The following is a 7,730-nucleotide window of genomic DNA, read 5'->3' as shown; positions in this document are numbered from 1 at the left end:
GCCATTTAAAAAAAATCCGTTCGTCGTTTTTCTTTTTCGTCGGATTTTTCCTGCGGTTATTTTCTGATCGCGATTTCTGATCCGATTTTCGTTTTAGTATAACTTTTCGCTCGTTTATCGGAATCAGGCGATTCAAGCGCCTGGAGTTTCGTCTCGAAACCCTCTTTTCGAATAATCAACTTAAACAAGTTTTTGCTACTGTAAAATTTGATTTAGATCCAGATTACTAGAACGAAGTTGTTTTCTTCCGCCGTTTGTTTTCTTTTGCTTCGTTCGATTTGATTCTTTTTGCAAACCAGGGTTCTTAAGTTGAACTTTCTGGTTAGATCTTCTATTTGAGTTTTACCTGTGCATTAGTTGAGTACTTATTGTATGCTTGTTTGTTTGTCTGCGATAGAATACCCGGAGTGCGCCGCCTGTTACTTTGAATCTCTAGGTTTCGCGGATCATCAGCAAGGCAAGTAACACTTTGATCATACCTTTTCTACAACCCAGTTTTATTGCATTAGATCAATCCTCACACATTGCATGATTAGGATCTAATTAAATTGTGGGATGGGAAGTAGATGAGGTAGTACCTATTACCTGTTTATTATCAAACCTTTGGGAGTTACTTCTATGTTTGCTTATTATGCCATGCTATGCTAGTAGACGTGGATTGGGTGAGTGATATCCATGACAGATGTGAGATTGTTAATTAATGGTTTATCTAAGGTGGCAACCTAAACACACATCCAGGTGGATTGAGGCACCTGGGTATTCTAGGACTTGCCTGTTTTTCTTTTGAACCGCCACCCAGGCTCAAAGGGATCATGAGATTATTCATACTAGAAACTTCCGTGTGCAGCCACAAGCCATTATGGGCTCTGGCATAGTTGATTAAGTTGTGCGAACTCTTACAGTGGTAGACTAGCAGATGTAGGGGATGTAGGTGGTACGGTCTACCCGATCGTAAGGTGCTAGCGCTTCTGAAAGACTATGTCTCGGTCATCCGTCTTCTCAAACACCATGTAGTGCGAGAAAACAAACGGAGGCGATCGAGTCTTGTGGGGAAAAGTGCGCAAACCTCTGCAGAGTGTAATAAACTAATCAAGGTTAGCCGTGTCCCCGGTTATGGACATCTTGAGTATCTAGTACCTGAATTTTCATGTGAATCTCAACATGTTACTCTAAAGTTAATTTTGTTGGGTTTAATGATTCTTAATTGGGATTGAGAATGCTGCCAACCATTCTCAATGTTTAACAACCACCATGATAGTAATTAAGTTTATTCCTTTGAAGTAGGGAAAAATTGGCTTTACGCAAAAACTGTAACCATAGAGCTTTTCCACCAGCCAAATATGCATATAGTATAGTTGTTGCATTCCATTACTCTCTATGTGTTACCTTGCCAGCATATTCCATGTGCTGACCCGTTTTCGGGCTGCAACATTAATGTTGCAGACTTTTCAGACAACGATTAAGGAGTTTTTAGGTCGTGGTTCTATACTCAGTGATGCCGTTGGAGTTGATGGACTCACCTATCTTCCAAGGCTTCCGTTGTTATCGTTACCAGATGGCCTTAAGCCATATTTATTGTAATAAGTTCTCTTTTGAGACATTCGATGTAATAAGTGTGTGATTGCTACTCTGCTATAAATCCTCCGAGTACTGTGTGGTGTCAGCATTACTGATCTAGGGATGACACCGGAGCACAGAGATCAGACTGTTTGAGGTCTGGTCACTACAGAGATGGTATCAGCGCACACGCTGACTGTAGGACACGACCACTAAGCTAAAGACCTAGATCACTACTCACTCTCTTCTCTTCTGACCTCTCATCTCTTCTACTCTTTAGGATGGCGGATGCAAGGAACAAGTTCACCCAACCGGATGAAGATACACCCTTTGGATGCCACTTGAAGGAAGTCACTAGATACCTGAACATAGGAATACCAAGCTTCACGGGATCCTACAACGCCACTTTACCTGAAGAAGAGCGTTGGATGATTCAAGTTCAAGTTCCAGGAAGGACGTTCATGCTCGTCACTGAGCCCATAGAGTTTTCTTTTGATGCACCAACTTGGAGTCTAGGAAAGAGTATGGCAGCTCACATCGCCATGGGACGCATTGGAGAAGTCTACCGCAAGGATCTCAAGGATACTATCTACCAGATTTGCGGACGCCGAGATGAACACTGGGAGATGATCAGCACCAGGAAAGATAGATCAATTGCAGCTTTTATTCAGGAGTTAAATCAGCACATTCGACGACAGGAGAATCAGATGTGCGCCGACATGATAGATCTAAAGAAGGCTAAGACTAGAATCAAGGAACTAGAGGAAGAACTCAAGGCTACACGCGAAGATTATGAAGAAGAAATTGAAGTATTGGTGGATAAGAATGCCGACCTAACTATGAAGCTAGCAATATTTATGGGAGGCCCGACACCAGTAGATGAAGACAAAGAACCCAAGGAGATTAGCCCGGAAGACTACATCATCATCAACGGCACCGACTCGGAACAAGATAGTAGCAATGACGACTATGTTGATGAAGCAGGAGCAGATATCATGGAGTCTACAACCGTAGAATATTTCTAGTAGACCACCTCATCAGTAGTAGTAGTCCACCATGTAAATATAGTAGTCCGAGCACTTTGCGATAGCTAGATCGATTGAATGCCTTTGTTTTTTGTTTGAGTGAAGTGAATTGTTTGCTTTTGCCTCATGTGCATATGGGTAGTGTTTTCTCTTTAGACCCCCTCTATTCTTATATCTCATCTTTTCTAAACCCTCAGATGCCTCCGAGACGTGACCCCGGATTTGCCTTTCTGCCGGAGCTCACTCAGTTGATCCAGCAGCAGAACACTTTGATGCAGTTGCTAGTTCAGAATCAGAATCAGGGGAACAACAACAACAACCCACCACCACCACCACCTGTTGACCACTTAGCCCGTTTTCTTAGGCTGAATCCGCCGGTGTTTTCCAGTAGCACCGAGCCGATAGTAGCAGATGATTGGCTCCGCAAGATAGCTAGGGAGTTGACCACAGCAGGATGCACAGATGCGGAGAAGGTTAAGTTTGCCGCACATCAGTTAGAAGGACCCGCATCATCATGGTGGGAGAATTTCACAGCCACCTTCCCAGTTGACACTATCACATGGGATCAGTTTCAGCAGGCTTTTCGTACTGCCCATGTTTCAGCAGGAGCAATGGCCATGAAGAAGCGTGAGTTTCGTAACTTGCGCCAAGGAGGACGGACAGTTGGCCAGTATGTGGAGGAGTTTAGTAAGCTAGCACGTTATGCCCCAGATGACGTTGCTATGGATGCAGCTAAGCAGGAGAAGTTCCTGGAAGGACTGAATGATGAGTTGAGTATGCAGTTGATGGTAGCCACCTTCAACAACTACCAGGAGTTGGTAGATCGTGCTCTTATGATTGAAGGGAAGCAACAGCAAATTGAGAACCGCAAGAGGAAGTATGGACAAGGAAAGTATAATTCAGGAGCTCAGCAGAAGCCACGTTTTACCCCTAGACCGGGAGGACATTTTCAACATACCCATGGAGTAGGTAGCTCGCACAATCACAATGGCACCAAGAATGGTAATGGGAATGGAGGAAGCAACGGCCAGAACCGCACCAACCCATCAACCCCAGCCAAGAAGGACTTGAGCCAAGTCACTTGCTATAAGTGTTCGAAGCCAGGACATTATGCAAATGAATGTCCTGAAGGCCAAAATGGCAATGGAAGTTCTGGGAAGAAGCCGAACCCTTTCAATAGGGGACAGGTGAACCATGTTAGCGTGGAGGAGGTTGAACCTCAACCCGATGCAGTAATAGGTAAGTTTTGGTTAAGTCATTTACTGCACTCGTTCTTTTTGATACTGGTGCATTGCATTCATACATATCAAGGGGATTTGTGGATAAGTATAACCTACCAACCCAAGCCCTTAGGTCACCCATGTTAGTAACCTCGCCAAGAGCAGAGTATATGGCTAGTCTATGGTGTGATCGGTTACCATTAAGGATTGGTAACTATGTTTTTCCCTCAGACCTAGTAGTATTAGAATCTCAAGGATTGGATGTGATATTAGGCATGGATTGGTTATCAAAGTATGAAGGGAATATTGAGTGTGCTAGTAAGTCAATTTTGCTTACCACACCAGAAGGGAGAAGGATCAAGTATGTATCCCGGCATGCGCCAAACAGGACAAAAGTAAATTCCTTATCAGGGGTTGTGCAGGAGGAAGTACCAGTGGTAAAGGATTTTCCTGATGTATTTCCCGAAGAGTTGCCAGGCATGCCACCGGATAGAGACATTGAGTTTTTGATTGAGCTTTTGCCAGGCACTGGGCCAATATCGAAGCGACCATATAGGATGCCAGCAAAAGATTTGGTGGAAATTAAGAAGCAGATTAAGGAGTTACTGGATAAAGGTTACATTCACCCAAGTTCTTCGCCTTGGGATCGCCAGTACTTCTAGTGGAGAAGAAGGATGGATCGTTAAGGATGGTTGTTGATTATCAAGGATTGAACGAAGTAACAATCAAGAACAAGTACCCACTACCAATGATCAACGATCTGTTTGGTCGATTGCAAGGAGCTAAAGTATTTTCAAAGATCGATTTGCGATCAGGGTACCATCAGTTGAAGATTCGAGAACAGGATATTCCGAAGACAGCTTTTACCACTAGGTATGGGCTGTATGAGTATACCGTTATGTCATTTGGTCTGACTAACGCGCCTGCCTATTTTATGAACATGATGAACAAAGTGTTTATGGAGTTTTTGGATAAGTTCGTCATAGTGTTCATTGATGATATCCTGGTATATTCGAAGAATGAAGAGGAGCATAAGGAGCATTTGCGTTTGGCACTTGGAAGGCTCAGAGAACACCAATTATATGCCAAGTTCAGCAAATGTGAGTTTTGGTTGAAGGAAGTAGGATTCCTCGGACACATTATATCCGGAGAAGGTATAGCAGTAGATCCCGCTAAAGTTGAAACCGTGACCAAGTGGGAAGCCCCAACAACAGTTGGAGAGATCCGGAGTTTTCTGGGACTCGCAGGATACTACCGGAGATTTATTGAGAACTTCTCAAAGATTGCGAAGCCTATGACGGATTTGCTGAAGAAGGATACTAAGTTCAAATGGACTGAGGAGTGTGAGGCAAATTTCCAGGAATTGAAGAACCGTTTGGTTACCTCACTAGTGTTGATTTTGCCAGATCAAACCAAGGATTATGAGGTGTATTGTGACGCTTCACGTCGAGGACTTGGAGCAGTGCTTATGCAGGAAGGGAGAGTTGTTTCGTATGCTTCACGACAACTGAAGCCTCACGAATTGAATTATGCCACGCATGATTTGGAGTTAGCAGCCATAGTGCATGCATTGAAGACATGGAGACATTTCCTCATTGGAAATCATTGTGAGGTGTACACGGATCACAAGAGTTTGAAGTACATTTTCACGCAGAAGGAGTTGAACCTCAGACAAAGGAGATGGTTGGAGCTCATCAAGGATTATGATATGAGATTGCATTATCATCCCGGAAAGCCTAATGTAGTAGCTGATGCATTAAGCCGCAAGAGCCATGTCAATACGTTAATGACGGGAGAAATACCCAAGGAGTTAGCCGAAAATCTTCGTGAACTATGTGTGGAAATAGTTCCGAGAGGCTATGTAGCAGCACTAGAGATTCAGTCAACTTTGATGGACAGAATCAGAGAAGCTCAGAAAACTGACAAAGAGATTGCCGCTATAAGAGAGAAAATGAGCCAAGGAAAAGCTAAAGGATTTCGTGAGGATGAGCACGATACCCTATGGTTTGAAGACCGTGTTTATGTACCCAATAACCTGGAGATCAGGAAGTTGATTTTGCAAGAGGCACATGGTTCACCGTATTCGATTCACCCAGGACATACCAAGATGTATTGGGATTTGAAGGATATTTTCTGGTGGACCGGAATGAAGAAGGATATTGCGGAGTATGTAGCAGTTTGTGACGTATGTCAGAGAGTAAAGGCAGAGCATCAGAAGCCAGCAGGATTGTTGCAACCATTGCCGATACCTGAATGGAAGTGGGAAAAGCTAGGCATGGATTTTATCACGGGATTACCAAGGACTCGTTCAGGCTATGACTCGATTTGGGTTGTAGTTGATCGATTGACGAAGGTAGCTCATTTCATCCCAGTAAAGACCACTTACACCAGTGCTAAGTTAGCAAAGATATACATGACCAGGATCGTATGTTTGCATGGAGTTCCGAGGAGCATCGTATCAGATAGGGGAACCCAGTTTACCTCAAAGTTCTGGAAGCAGTTGCATGAGACTTTAGGTACTAGGCTAGAATTTAGTACAACTTTTCATCCACAGACAGATGGACAGACTGAGAGAGTCAATCAGATTTTGGAGGATATGCTGAGAGCTTGTGCGCTAGATTATGGATCTAGTTGGGACGATAATTTGCCATATGCAGAGTTCTCTTATAATAATAGCTATCAGACCAGTTTGAAGATGGCCCCTTTCGAAGCTTTGTACGGAAGGAGGTGCAGGACACCGTTGTCATGGGACGAAGTTGGAGACCGCTAGTTGTTTGGACCAGATCTGATTAAAGAGTCTGAACAGAAGGTGAAGTTGATTCGCGATAGGCTCAAGGTAGCCCAGTCCAGGCAGAAGAGCTACGCAGATTCTAAACGCAAGGAGACAGTTTACGAAGTCGGAGACAGATCTTATCTTTGAGTATCCCCACTTCGAGGGATTAAGCGCTTTGGAGTTAAGGGGAAGTTAGCGCCACGATTTGTAGGGCCATATCGAGTTTTGGAGCGTATGAGAGAAGTGGCCTACAAGTTGGAATTGCCAGAAGGATTGACAGGAGTTCATGATGTGTTTCACGTTTCTCAGTTGAAGAAGTGTCACGCGGAGATGGCTGACATACCTTTGAGAGACACAGTGCCATTAGAAGCAATTCAGTTGGATAACAATTTGACCTATGAGGAGATACCAGTCAAGATTCTAGAGTTTGCCAGCCGAGTCACTCGCAGCAAGGTTATCAAGTTTTGCAAAGTTTAGTGGAGCCACCACACGGAGGATGAAGCCACCTGGGAGCGAGAGGAAGATTTGCTCAAGGACCACCCTCACCTATTTTCTAGCCAACCCGAATCTCGAGGGCGAGATTCATCTTAAGGGGGGTAGGTTTGTAACATCCCAAATTTTCAATTTAGAATGTTATACATTAGATCATCATGCATATCATATTTTATTTTGCTTTTGGTTTTGATCCTAGAAAATCCTAAGCAACTCAAGGACCCACGGAGAGAGTTGGGGATTTCGTTATTTACATATTTGAGTTTTCTCAAATTTTGTAAACAGGATCATTTGATTTTATTTATTTTATCATCAATTATTTCTATTACAAAAATATGAGAGAGGGAATAAAATGACTTTCCCAAAATATAAAAATATTGAGGATTTAATAAAAAAATCAAATAAGTTTTATTTCGGAGTTTTTCGGTTTTTTATTTGAATTTAGGAAAATGCACGTTTTTCAAAATTGCGTTTAGGGCCCAAATAAATGTTCACTTTATGGGGCTTGATTTTAGAAACCCGAGAAAATTTATTTCGTGATTTTTGGAGTCCGTTTAGTATTTCTTTTTATTTTTCTTCCGAGCGTAATTATTTAAAAAAAAGAAAAATGAAAAAAAAAACAGCAGAACCGACTATGGGCCATACTCGGCCAGGACTCCCCTG

Source organism: Triticum aestivum, chromosome 2A (genome assembly GCF_018294505.1).
Source record: "Triticum aestivum cultivar Chinese Spring chromosome 2A, IWGSC CS RefSeq v2.1, whole genome shotgun sequence".
Classification (NCBI taxonomy): Eukaryota; Viridiplantae; Streptophyta; class Magnoliopsida; order Poales; family Poaceae; genus Triticum; species Triticum aestivum.
The sequence above is the reverse complement of the archived record's forward strand: the minus strand, read 5'-3'. Positions refer to the sequence as shown.